The sequence below is a fragment of the Peromyscus californicus genome, unplaced genomic scaffold, assembly GCF_007827085.1.
Source record: "Peromyscus californicus insignis strain IS unplaced genomic scaffold, ASM782708v3 Scaffold_24__1_contigs__length_46423439, whole genome shotgun sequence".
NCBI lineage: Eukaryota > Metazoa > Chordata > Mammalia > Rodentia > Cricetidae > Peromyscus > Peromyscus californicus.
Genome location: NW_026294535.1, coordinates 4,858,825 through 4,873,044, shown reverse-complemented (window position 1 = coordinate 4,873,044; position 14,220 = coordinate 4,858,825). Strand labels below are relative to the sequence as shown.

General features: G+C 50.6%; 1 protein-coding gene across 2 annotated transcripts in view; it reads left to right on the top strand.

Annotated features, from left to right (window-relative positions):
- The window catches only part of Chst11 (carbohydrate sulfotransferase 11), a 219,302-nt gene that overhangs the window by 30,209 nt on the left and 174,873 nt on the right, over positions 1 to 14,220 (top strand). The gene's annotated exons all lie outside the window — the stretch shown is intronic.

Sequence of the window (14,220 nt, the reverse complement as noted above, 5' to 3'; positions counted from 1 at the left end):
TTCTGATCTGGGAATGGTGGCTCATGTCCATGCAAGCCTGGCATGGGGGGTGGGGGGAGGTGACGGCAGAAGGATCATAGCTCAGGGTCATCCTGAGCTAAGTAGAGAGCTTGTGGCTAGCCTGGGCAACATGAAGCCTGTCTCACACCCCCATTCTAATTAAAATTCTTGCAAGAAAGACAAGCAACCTGAAGGTTACTGTTTTAAATATTTGAGCATAGGGTGTGGTAGGGTTAAGCTGGGCCACATGGACAGACCTGAGGGACTTTCTTATTTACAAAGTGGAGACTGTTAGCCATGTGGTAATACTTCTCATCCTATCCCCTCCTTGGAGTCTCTGGCTCCCAAATCTCCTTTCTGTTCCTGTGGGTTTGCTTCATGAGACACTGTCACCTGTGGAATCACACACTGTTCTTTTCTGGTGTCTGTCTTATTTTGCTTACTCTAGTGTCCTCTTAGTGTTCATTCATATTGTAGTGTGTGGCAGGATCCTTCCCTCCCTCCCTCCCTCCCTCCCTCCCTCCCTCTCTCCCTCCCTTCTTTTTCTTTCTTTCTTTCTTTCTTTCTTTCTTTCTTTCTTTCTTTCTTTCTTTCTTTCTTTCTTTCTTTCTTTCTTCTTTCTTCCTTCCTTCCTTCCTTCCTTCCTTCCTTCCTTCCTTCCTTCCTTCCTTCCTTCCTTCCTTCCTTCCTTCCTTCCTTTCAAGATCTCACTATGTTACCCTGGCTGGCCTGGAGCTTTCTTTGTAGACCAGGCCGGCCTCAGACTCACAGAGATCTAAGTGCCTCTGCCTTCTGAGTGCTGGCATTCAAGGTGTGCCACCACACCTTCCCAGGATTCCCTTTTGAAGGCTGAATAATCCTGTGTGTCTATATCACCTTTGATTTGCCCACTAGTTGTGGAATATTATTTTAAGATGTGTTACATTCATTTGTGCTGTGGAACATTTGTTTAATGATTCAAAGATGTGTTGCATTCTTTTTTGTTGCATTTGTTTAACTCTGTGAAGCTGTCTTACTGTGCCTGTCTAGAACACCTGATGGTCTAATAAGGACCTGAATGGCCAATAGTGAGGCAGGAGAAATGATAGGCAGGGCTGGCAGGCAGAGAGAATAAATAGAAGGAGAAAAAGATCGAGGAGAAAGAGGAGGAGAGGAAGACTCCAGGGGCCAGCCACCCAGCTGCACAGCAAGCCAGTGAGTAAGAATTAAAGAAAGGTACAAAGCATAGAGAAAGATAAAAGCCCAGAGGCAAAAGATAGGTAGGATAATTTAAGTTAAGAAAAGCTGACTAGAAACAAGCCATGCTAAGGCCTGGCATTTATAAGTAATAATAAGTCTCCGTGTGTCTTTATTTGGGAGCTAGGTGGCAGGCCCCCAAAGAGTAAAATGTAAAAAAGCAACCAACAACAGTTGTGGGCACTTGGGTTGATTCTACAGCTTAGCTATCATGTTGCTCTGAACGTGGTTGTGCACAGATCTCTCTTCTTCTGAGATGGGGTCTCCTGTAGCCAAGACTTGCTTTGTAGTTGAAGACGACCTTGTATTTCTGATCCTCCTGCCTGTGTCCTCCACGTGCTGAGATCGCTGGTGTATTGCTGGGGATCAAACCCAGGACTGCTTGTATGCTAGACAAGCGTGCAAGCAGTTGACCTACCCATGCACGTCTCTTTGAAAGCCCGCCTCAGTTTTCTTAGCTATGTACCAAGAACTAATGTTGCCAGCTTGCTATGACAGCTCTATTTTTAATTTCCTGAGGACCCACCATGCTGTTTTCTGTAATGACTGTACCGTTTTACATTCCTACCACTGATTATTTTCTCATTTCTTTTTGATCGTGTCCCAGTGGGTGCGAGAGGATATCCATGGCTAAACAATACGGTTTTATTAGTTTCTGCTTCGTGTTGTAATCAAGGTATAAATTAGAGTCAGTGAAACTAATAGCCACTGTTTATTGAGTGCTTAGGGAGGATTCTCAGCCCCTCGCACGACCTGAGTCGTTCTTAGCTCAGCTCCGCGAGGGAGATCCCACTTGTACCCCAGCGTTCAGTTGGGAAAGGTGGTGCTTAGAAACGGTAAGTGACTTACCCTGGGTCATGTGTAGTCTGCATTTGAACCCCTGGAATCCTGGAGAGTTTCTCTGCCTCCTTCTCTGAGCTGATTCCCTGTCTCCAGTTCACACCCTGAACGTATCTCTGTCAGGAGAGGTGTCATAGGTAGGTGAGGGACCCTTCCTGAGTGGCCTTGGTGGGCTGGGGAGGTGACAGTTTCGAGTGAGGCTCCTGTTCATCAGTTATCACAGAAGCCTCACATAGCGGCCCGGGGACAGACCCCCCTGTAAAGTGGCCCAGGCTCCTCGGACCTTGACCTATAAAGGAAGCTGCACTTTTTTTTTTGAGTCCCCCTAACTGCTGAGGATGTGATGGAAATGTGAGGAGAGAGAGACATAATTTTGAACTTAAAAACTTTTTTTTTTTTTGAGTTAGAGTCTCAACGTAGCCCAGGCTGGCTTCAGACTCACTATATAGCTGTGGGTGACTTTGAACAAAGATCCGCCCGCCTCTACTTCCGGTGCCGTCACGACTGTCTTTAATTTTGAACATTTTTCTCAACAATTGTTCAACCAAGATTTGGGCTTTACTCGTGTGTGTGTGTGTGTGTGTGTGTGTGTGTGTGTGTGTATGTGTGTGCGCGCGTGCATGCAGGGAAAGTGTTGAATTAATGCTGTTATGTTAGAGGGGTCTTTTTAGTGCTCCAGATTTTCTGAAGAGACACCCTGTAACTCGTATCAAACGTTAATGTGGAATAATTGTGTTTTTGTTGATCTTTATCACAGTACACTCAGGTCTTTGCAGAGGTCTAATTGCAGTTCAGTTTTCCTCCTGGGTTCTACAGAGACCGCGGTGGGCTGCAATTCCCTGCGCTGCTTCTAACGTTTGTGTGGGGTTCCTGCATTGTTAACAAATGCTTCAGGTTCCAGGATTTCAAGTCAGGGGACCCATTCCACCCTCACATCTGCTAACGCTATCAGTCAATAGCAGCACAGGGCTGTTCTATCTAACAGGACTGAGTCTACAGGGCATTCCCCGCCCTCAGATAGGTTCTGTTAACGTTTTTATTTTCCTTCTATAAAACAACGTCTCTGTTAAGAACCGCACTCATAGACTAATCCTCAAAGCATATGTGTGTTTCTTTTTAAGCAAGACAAGGAAAACACTCTGTTGCTTCCTGTTACAGAGTTGCGGTGTTTGTAGGATGTTTTATGGTGCATTCGGATGATGGTGGAGTGGGGGAGTTGGCAAGAATTTTTCCATCTTGAAAGAGCCTTCCAGGGCTCACGGGGACAGGGCTGCTGGGTCCCTGCTGGGTTCTGACTTGCCTCTGTGTTTCTGGTTGTGTGTAAATTAATCTCCGTGTAACAGGGACACATGGCACCCTTACTGACAGCTTGAGGATGAGAATACTTCCTTCACAGGGCCTCATGGGTACCCAGCAACTGCTAGTCACTTCAGAAATCACCACTCAGAGGACAGACTATTATGAGCACGTTTTTGTTTTTATGTTTATTTATTAGTATGTGTGTGGGCATACATGTGGAGGGGCAAAGGTCAGCTTTTGTGGAGTTGCTTCTCTTTTCCTACCATGTGGGTCTGGGGATCCAGCTCAGGATGGTGAGCTTGGGATCACCTGCTGAGCCTTCTTGCTGGCATTTAAAGGCAAAAACAGTGTGTGTGAGCATGTGCATGTGTGTGTGCGTGTGCGTGTGTGTGTGTGTGTGTGTGTGTGTGTGTGTGTGATGTTGGTTAATGGTTGTTAGCTTCATGGAGATGTAGGATCACCATGGAAACAACACCTCTGCTTGTGTCTGTGAGCATGTTTCCAGAAATGTGTAACTGAGGAAGGTCTTCGCGAGCATGGGTAGTACCATCGCGTGGACTGGGGGCTCAGAATGAATAAAAAGGAGAAAATGAGCCGAGCGTTGGCGGCCATGGCTCCCTGCTTCCTGACTGCAGATGCAGCGAGACCATCTGTCCTCTCTTCCTGTTGTGCCTTCTGTGGCATGAGGGACTGTACCCTCAGACTGTGAGCCAGAGTAGATGTTTTCCCATAGCAGACCCCTCCCAAACTAACAAGTATATACAGATGGAGGAGACAGGAGGTCACATGATCCAAAGGGGATACGTCAACCGCCCCCTTATGAACCACTTACAGATACACACATGTGGGCACTTGCTTGACCCCACTCTGCCCCACCCAGGCTGCCAGGGAACATCCTGCAGACATCGATCGCCTGTCCCTCTGTCCTGCTATCTACCATGGCAGCTCTTTGGCTCCACCTTCCATCTCTGTGACAATTGCCCTCTCTGGCGCTCTTCCCCTTCATGATCTGTGACGTGAGACTCTCAGCCTGGAGATGTGGCTTAGGGGTAGAGTGCTTGCCTGGCACACACAAGGCCCTGGCTGGAACACCGCCCCCCCCCCATGTGTGCATCAGACTCTCCACTTCCCGGAGCATGTGTGTTTATTCTGCGTTGAAAGCGTCGTTGCCAACCATTATTGAAACAGGCGGGAAGGATGGGAAGTGAGCAGCTCCTGAGCCGCCAGGGTGGGCTTCTCTTCACCGGTTTCACCGGCACAAAGCCGGAAGAACAAAGGCGTGCATGTGGAAACACCGGGGCCTCACGACTGGAATCATCTCCACTGGAGGTCACGTGCAGGCCGGGTCTTCAAAGATGCTTTTGTTGGCAGCGCCCCTGACGGCTCTTTACACCGCGTTTCTACAGATTTCACGTCTGGGTGATCTGACTTGTCAGGAAGGCAGCCTGGCTGTTTGTGCGAGCCCCAATGATCTCTGAGAGCCCACTCGAGCAGATGTGGGGAGTGAGTTCAGAGAGCTTGGCCACTTGAGCTAGCGGCTGCTGGGCTGCCGAGGCTCCCTGGAAGGGTTACACCGTTCCTTTTATGTTCTTTTCAAATGGCGGTAAGAGACAGGCAGCTTTATTTTGAATCTCTCTCCCTCCCTTCTTCTCCCTCTCTCTCCCTCTCCCTCCTACCCCCGCTCTGTGTGTCTCACCTGTATGTAAAGTGGGCACATGCATTCGTGGAGTGGAGGCCAGAGGTTGATGTCCGGTGTTGTCTGCTATTTATTTTATTTTATTTTATTGAGACAGTCTTTTACTGAACCCACAACTTGCCAGTTGGCTAGACTGACTGACCATCAAGCTCCAGGGACACTCCCTTCCTCCAAGCATTGGGGTTACAGGTGTGTGCCACCATGGGTGGCTTTCCCGTGGGTGCTAGGGATACCAGTTTGGTTTTTCACGTTTGTATGGCAGGCACTTCATAGACTGAGCCATAGCCTCAGCTCCCGTTCCTGGACTGCGTTAGTCCAGTCTCACCGTGGCCATTGCTCTCCCACTCCGCAACCTTTGGTGCTCACTATTACCAGTCTTTCCTCCCTTTCCCCCAGATCTAGTTTAATTTGGGTCCCCGTGTGGGATATAATTCCTTTGTGGGTAGGGCGATAGTTCTTGTGTTTCAGTTCTTACAGATTGCAGAGGTGAGTGAGGACGGGGCAAGCTCTCCTTGGTTTTAGAGGAAATGCAGGCGCTGGTCCTCCGTCCTTTATTAATAAGCTTCTCAGGAAGGCGGCTGTGATGTCAGCAGAAGCAGAGGGTGGGGTGCACGGGCTTCGGGCAGAGTCAGGCAGGATGACCACTGGAACCCTAAAGGCTGGGGCAGACTGTCGGTCGCCTCCTCCTGGTCTCGATTAGCCTGGTCCCTGGAGCAGGCATTGAGTATCAGAACATCCACTGTGAGATTCTGGGCCAGCCTGGGTTCTTTAACCTTGACTTCAGTGGGAAGACATTAGGAGGAGACCTGGGAAAGAAAAGAGGCACCCTGGTGTTCACATACAGAGCTCTGGTGGGTCACAAGAGCTTTAGGAGTGAGGAGAAGTCATACTCCTGTAAGTCACGTGGATGCTTGTCGCATAGCAGGAAGCTCAGAGCCGGAGGAGTTCCGGAAAGAAATGGAAAGAAGGTAGAAAGGGAGCCAATCAAAACCAGGGCCGGGCTGGATGGTGGCTCAGCTGGGAAAGGAGGACCAGAGTCTGACCGCTAAAATGTATACAAAAGAGCCGGGCCTGGGCTCGTGCACTTGTAATTTCAGTGCTGGAGGGAAGACTCTGTGACTGGTTGGCCAGTCAGCGTGGCCTACCCAGCAAGCTCCAGGCCAGTGAGTGGTCACGCCTCGAAAAGATGGGAGACACTTGAGGAACCACATCGAAGGCTGAGTTTGGTATGTGTGTGAGTGTACACACACACACACACACACACACACATACACACACACACGAGAGCGAGAGAATGCTGAGCTGCCTCTCATACATACACACACACACACACACACACACACACACACACACACACGAGAGCGAGCGAGCGAGCGAGAGAGCGCGAGCTGCCTCTCTCATCCATCTGGGCCCTCAGTGCTGCTTCTCTTACTTACCCCTCCCCCAGCATCCTCCTTGGGCTCCTCTGCCCTGAGGGGACCTTTTCTGAGCCCCCACACCTGTGACAGCCAGCCCAGGGCTCAGTGGGGGAAGAGAACATGGTCCCGTGGTGCTAAACAAAAGCCATCTAGTCTTGCCCTATTTGTCTAGGTGCTTCTGACCCCACACCCTGGTGACCCTTAGACTGTCCTCGCTTCTGACCCCACACCCTGGTTACCCTTAGACTGTCCTTGATTCTGACCCCACACCCTGGTGACCCTTAGACTGTCCTCGCTTCTGACTCACATCCTGGTGACCCTTAGACTCTTCTCACTTCTGACCCCGCACCCCGATGACCCTTAGGCTCTCTTTGCTTCTGACCCACATCCTGGTGACCTTTAGGCTCTTTCCTTGCTTCTGACCCCACACCCTGGTGACCCTTAGGTTCTCTTGCTTCTGACCCCACACTCCGGTGACACCTCCTTGTTCTTCTCTTCTGAGATACACTCAGTGGCCTCCCAGGTAGTCTGTTTTTTTTTTTTCCCTTTGATTTATTAGTTCAGAGGCTCGGTTGTGTGTGGAGAAGCCTTTTCTGTCTCCACAGAACACTGTTAGCCTTTTCCCGTTTTATTATTTCACACGAGCACCAGAAGGTAAGAGCCCAGCTCTCACTTTATTTCCAGAATGTTTGGATTGTCTTGCTTTAGAAGGAGGCCACTGCTAAGGGTTTGTTGGCCCCATGTTTTTTTTTTTGTTTTTTGTTTTTTTTGGTTTTTCGAGACAGGGTTTCTCTGTAGTTTTGCGCCTTTCCTGGAACTCACTTTGTAGACCAGGCTGGCCTCGAACTCACAGAGATCCTCCTGCCTCTGCCTCCCGAGTGCTGGGATTAAAGGCGTGCGCCACCACCGCCCGGCTGGCCCCACGTTTTTTTACCTTGGGAGGCGAGTGTTCAGATTGACTACCTCAGACAGTGTGGCGTGTAGCCCAGACAAGTTCAAACGCCTGTTTTTAAGCCGCATGAATGATAGATACGGTTTGGGAGGGCGAAATAGCCAAGGATGCTAGAAATGAAAGAGACTGTAGACGGACAAGGAACTTGTGACTTCCGGATTTGCCACCTGTGCTGGCTGGGTTTATGTCAGCTTGACACAAGCTGGAGTCATCAGAGAGGAGGGAGCCTCAGTTAAGAAAGTGCCTCCATAAGACGGGGCGGTAGACAAGCCTATGGGCCATTCTCTTAATTAGTGATTGAGGGGGAAGGGTCCAGCCCACTGTGGTCGGGGCCACCCTGAACTAGTGGTCCTGGGCTCTACAAGAAAGCAGGTTGAGCAAGCCAGTGAGCAACATCCTCCATGACCTCTGCCTCCAGGTTCCCATCCTGTTTGAGTTCCTATCTTGACGTCCTTTGATGATGAACAATGTACGATATGAAGTATAAGCCATACTGCTGCGGGCCACAGGAATATATCATAAGAACTCAGCTGGTTATGGCAAAGTCACTACCTGGAGGAATCAGGGAATTCCTCCAGAAGAAGCCAAATCCCAAGGAGTTTTTGGTGTTGCTTGGCTTGTTATATATCAGCTGTCTTCTGTTATGAAAATCATGTGTGCCTTCATAGTTTTCCCAATTGACTTTTCCCTAAGAAGGGCTAACAGTGTGGACTGATCACTCTCTGGACATACACATTCCAGGCATTTGGAGAACAGCCTCAGGAAAGGCTTTCTCTGGAATCAGATATCTCCCCTAGCCACTTTCAAGGACTAAAGGAGACACCACCCAGGTGGTCGCCCAATTTCCGAGGACTAACAGTGATAATAACCCACAGGTGAGTCTCCTGACTTAAGGTAAATTCCACAAGGAGACATCACCCAGGGGGGCGCCCAACTTCCTAGGACTAACAATGATAGCAGCCCACAGGCAAGTCTCCTGATTTAAGGTAAATTCCACAAAGAGACACCGCCTAGGTGAGGTGGACATTAAGTAAATAGCTTTACACAATTTAGCTCGGACCCTCCCTTTTATATACCAGGACTTCCAGGGCACAGGGGGACGGAGAAGAGAAAAGAGAATGGAAGAACTAGACGGGTAAGAACTTGAGAGGAACAAACTGAGATGGGAAGAACTAGATTGAAGAGCTAGAAGAGAGGACTAGAGGAACGAGATGGAAGATGAGGAAGAGCCAGATGAGGAAGAGCCAGATGAGAGAGAAGGAGACGGGAGAGGAGCTGATAGGGGAAAGAACTAGACAGATGAGAACCTAGAAGGGACAGAACTAGATGAAGGAATTAAGATAGAACCCAGAGGGGACAGTAGATAAATATAGAGAGAAATCAGGCAAGAAAGGAGCCAGACATGAGAACAGAACTGAAGCTGGGTATAAAGGATGTTATGCCAGAGGAATTAAAGCAAGTGGACTATAGAGCTCGGTGTGCTGAGATTCTGTTTCCTGAAAACAGTCCTCGCCGTTAGTAGTTCTCTCTCCTGAGCCCCTGGGATGTATAATGTTAAGGCTGGTCCTGCTAACATTATACAAGGCCATACAAACCCTTTCCATGGTGTTTTATCACAGCGATAGTGGCCCCAATAGAATACCACCCCGAGGTTTATCTTAGCTTGATGTTTCCCTGGGGATAAGTGGAAAGAATGACAGCTAAGAAAAGTGTGGGCACACGAGGGGTGTAGGACCCAGGAGCCAGGGTGATTATGACACTGGGGCCGTTGGGGTCATGTGTGCCCTCTCTTGTCCCCCAGCCTAGTTGAGGAAAGGGAGTACCCGGCCCTTGCAATGAAGGGCTCAGAGAAAAGGCAAAGCCCTTTGCCCTTGGCTTGCTGTGGGGCTCATCAGGTACGGGTACCCCCCCCCCCCATGCTCTGGAGGAACAGAGGAGGGAGTGACATCTTAGGGACTTCACTGGTGGAAGTTTCTGGTGCTCTGTGTCAGTGGGAGGAGGGATGGGGTGGGGGCTTCAGGAGAGTCCCCTGGTAGGGACTAGCCAAAACCTCTTAGTGGGGGCAGGGATTGGGGAGTGGGGGTGAGGGGTGGGCATGGAGGCATCAGGGGAGCCCCTTAGGAGGAACTGGACAAAACTTTCATTTCCTCCCTGTGCTGGTTTGAAAGAAAATGGCCCCCAAAGGGAGTCGGGGCTGGTTAGAAGGTGTGGCCTTGTTGGAGGAAGTGTGTCACTGTGGGGGTAGGCTCTGAGGTCTCATATATGCTCAAGCTATACCCAGTGTCTCAGTCTACTTCCTGTTGCCTGCATATTAACATGCAGTAGCTACCTCTCCAGCACCATGTCTGCCTGCACCCTGCCATGTCCCACCATGATGGTAATGGACGGAACCTCTGAGCTGTAAGGGAGCCACCACAATGAAATGTTTTCTTTGTAAGAGTTGTGGTGGTCATGGTGTCTCTTTACAGCAATAGAAACCCTAACTAAGACACTCCCTTAAGGATACAAGGTGTACCCTCAGAGTCAGTGGGGACCAGAGAAGGCCTCCAAGTCTTTCGGCCTTGTATAGAGAGACATGAGAATGGAAAATCTTCTCAGACTAGACTGGGGGAGTAGAAAGATGGGCAAGAACACATGTTCCCACATGTCTGAGGCTGGGCAGGGAGCCCAGTTCTGTCCCTCGTTTCTGGCTATAAAGCCCAGCTGCCCCAGGGGTGGGTGGGGGAAGCAGGTTCTAGAGTATGTTCAGGTGGACGCACAGTAGGGCCCTGGGATCCAGCAACCTGAACGTAGATACCCGGAACTTGCCAGTACTCTTGTTGAGGTACCAGGAAGAGAGGTCTGGTTCCCAGGTGTCCCCCTCACCTATCCCCCACCCACATGTAATCAACGTGTGATCGTGAGACAGATCCTATGTTCAGATCCTGATCCTTCTACTTCCTAGAGGTTCGACCTCGGGCATGTCACTGAAACAGACGTTCAGCTGACTGTGGATGGGTTCAGGTTGACACAGGAGTGCACTGGCGACGTGGCGCCTTCATGACTCAGTCAGAGAGTGCAGGTGGAGTGACAGCCAAGAGCCTGCTCCTGCGTCAGGCCCCAGAGGACGAACCTGAGAGTTGCACTCTGTGAACCTCCTGTTCCTTCAGATTCCTGCCTAGTGGCCAGATGCTAGATGGAGGAGCCCTGCCTTGACGGAGTACAAGAGGCCAGCAGGCGGCCGCTTCAGAAGGTGGCTGGTGACTGTCAGGCACTAGGGACTTTGGCAGTCAGTCTGGGTCGATGTCAGAGAAAGTTCTGCTGGGGGTAGACACCCCCTTCTCTTCCCCTGACTTGTGGCTAGGACCTGGTCTCGTAGTGACAATCAGTGACCTCAGGTGCCCTTCCCTCATCCCTCCTTAGCTCTTGGTTTTCAGAACAGCTGGCCAGATGACTTCAACCTGCTGGGCTAGAGCGGTATTGAAGAAACTCACCCCCCACCAAAAAAAAAACCCAGTCAAACCTTGGTAAAGACCCCAAGCCAGTCATCATCTCCCGAGACTGAAAGTGATATAATTAGATGGAGGTAATTTGATTTGTGAGTGATAATTTATCAGCTCTTTCTGCAATTAGTCTTTTAACATTTCCACCCCGCCCCCTGCACGTGTGAAACAGCAAACATGTTAGCTGACTGGGGGCTGAGAAGCAGGGCCTGCTGGGAGACATCACTGGGTGGCTGGCACACCTTTGGAGATGTTCATTGTGCAGTGCAGGCCATCAGGTGCCAGTGGGTTGGGGAAGATGAGGGTGGAGAGTCAGGAAGAATGTGCTCACCAGAGAAAGAGGAGAGTGGGAGTGACTGTATCTCCAGGGAGGACACAAATGTCACAAAGGGACGTAGCGCAGAGTGCTTGCTCAGCATGCCGGAAGCCCCAGGTTTGAACACCAGCATCACACAAACCGGGCAGGATGGTGCTTGTCTGTCACCTCAGAACTTGGGAGGTGGAGGAGGATGGATGAGGAGTCCAGGGTCCTCCTCGGCTACATAGAGAATGTGAAGCCAGTCTAGGCTGCATGAGACCCTGCCTCATTTAAAAAAAAAAAATACACCCTACTCCCCAGGCCCAGGGGAAAGTTCCCAGGCAAGTGCTGGTTAAATCTATTCTGAATCATGAGAAGGAACATGTTGGTGAATGGGACAGATGTGCCCATTTCAGGGTGACAAGTAATACTGATTGCATGGCTTGTGTTCAGACCACAGATTGGCCACTTCTTAGTGGTGAGATCTCTGGCAAGCAGGTAACTTTCTTAGCCCTACATTTCCCATCTGCAAATTGGAGTGACAGCTAAAACCCACCCCCAGAAGTGCGTGTTTAGGAGCAAAGACTACCTAACCCATGACAGTGCCTGGAGCCACTCTAGTTTAGAGCCAAAGTCCCTGTTTAAGGACTTGCACTTGGCCTGGTGTCCCCAAAGGCTGTCCAGCCTGGGGCTCTCCTGCGTGGTGCTAGTTTATGATGGTGTTGCCCTGATCCTTTCTGTGGATTCTGGCTACCACCATCTTAGCTTGGGACATGGGACCCATCCCTTTTTCTATGGCTAGAGTTTGCTTCAAGAACTGACCAGAAAACCACAGGACTGTGGATAAGTGAATAAAGACTTCCTTGGAGAAAAATAACATTTTATGAGGAAAGGGGAAAAAAATCACTGGGCAGACAGACTCTTGAATTGAAAATGGTGACATGCTTTTGGGCTCAGCCTTGTGCTTTTGAACTCAAGACACTCATATAATGTTGGTCGTAGCCAGTAAACGTTGGCTTTTCTTCCTGGCTGCGGAGACCATCTGACTGAGTCAGCTGTGGTCAAGATGGTGATTTCAGAGCTCTGGCCATCTTTCCTGAGGGCATGTCCATCCCCACCCAGGCAGGATCTGTGTAATTAGCATCTTGCTACATGACAGTTGGTACCCAGGCAGGACTGGCCCCTTCAGGATGCTTTTAGTATCGTGCATGGTTTTGCATTCGAGAAACTGTCCCACTTCTTACCGACATCTTTATTTGAGGCTGCAGCCTCTGTCTCACGGGCACCGCCATTGCTGCCTTGTTAACGTAATTAGCACCCGTGTGTCTCTCCACAGCAGACTCAGACAGCCATGACACGTGTTTCAGAGCCTGAGGTGGATCTTTATGTAAAGCCCATCATCGTGACCTGTTAGCTCTGTGACCTTGGAATTAATATATCCCAGAGCCACAGTTTCAGGCTGGGGCTGGGGCTCACTGGAAGAGTGCTTACTGCACAGGCAGGAAGCCTTAGGCTCAATACCCACTGCTTCCAAAAAATAGAAATAAAAAAGGAACGCAAGGCCCTGGCATCCCCAGCTCTAAGAGTGGAGTGTACAGTGTGGTAGTCTTCCTCGCGAGTTTTGCTTTCCATGGCTTCAGTGACGTGAAATCAAGTGTGGTTGGGAAGTTATTTCAGTGCACAAAGAATTCCCGAGCTGATGCACAGATCTTAAATTGCTTACTCATATTGAATAGCGTGTTGTAATCTGATAATGTTCTGATCTGTCCTGCCTGGGCTGCGAGTTTCCTTTTGACCGGTGGCTCCACGCTGTACACCAGGGTTCTGGGGTCTCACCCATCGGGAGGGCTGAGCTCAGATTGACCAGTGGCTCCACGCTGTACACCAGGGTTCTGGGGTCTCACCCATCGGGAGGGCTGAGCTCAGACCCTGGTGCAGAAGATTCCTCGGGGGACCTCTTCCCAGTCACACTTCAGAGACCTCCTCAGCTAGTCTGATTCACTGGGGCCAGAGGGGACCCCCGGGAAGCTCCGTGTCAAACCAGCACCCAGGGGACCCTGGTCCTACTCCTGGTGCCGAGTTTAAAGTGGTCCCCTGTGGTCACCTGTGGGACCTCAGTGTTGGGCGGAGGCTTGCTGGGCATGGCTGGAAGGACAGTCGCTCTCCAGTGTCGTGCTGAGGGCTGCTCTGTCTATGCAGAGGCCACTGCAGTCCTTTGCAGGTGGTACGGGAGGAAGGCTGCTGGTGGGAAAGACTTGGAGAGCAGGAGGGGGCAGCCACGGATGAAGCCCCGCCAGTTCCAGATGTGGCCCCAGGAGGCATTTTAGAGAAGAGAGCCTGAGCCATGCCAGTGCTGTGCAGGGATGGGGTGTGGGAGGGGGCGGGGAACTCAGGTGTGCCCGGCTCCCTGTGTGGTTAGAGTTCTTGGGAGAGTATTGGTGAAATTATTAAGGCCACTCCACGTAGTTAAAAGGAGATTTATTTAATGTCGTAACTTACAAATTAAGGGATAGGTAGGTCGCGGAGTCTGGGGAAGGTGTATCGCAGTCCAGCGGTGTTCTCTGGAGCTCTGCTCGGTCCACCTCCACTATCCAGGGTCCCGCAACAGAGCGCGAGCGCTCCCACCGATCCAGATCTCGGGTCCCCAGGCGCCTCCCTTGGCCCCGCCTTGTAGGCGTGACAGTTGCCGAAGTCTCAATGGGGGTTGGAACTTCCAGATCAAAGCTGGAATGGCTACCCACTACAGGAGAGTGGGGAGGTGAGCTGTAAACAGGTGGCAGCTATCAGCAGCTGGAGAAAGATGGATGCCACCAGTCAGGATAGGTAAGGGTCTCTGCTCCAGCCTCGACCCCCACCTGAGAGCCCAGGCCATAGGTTTTGCCTCCAGCCGAGACAGGGTTAGCTCTTGGCAATGTACTGAGAGAAGTGAAGACCACGAAATGGGTCAGAACAAAGGTAGGCCTCTGCTTGCTTTCAAGCCGAGAGCTTCTGCCGGCTGC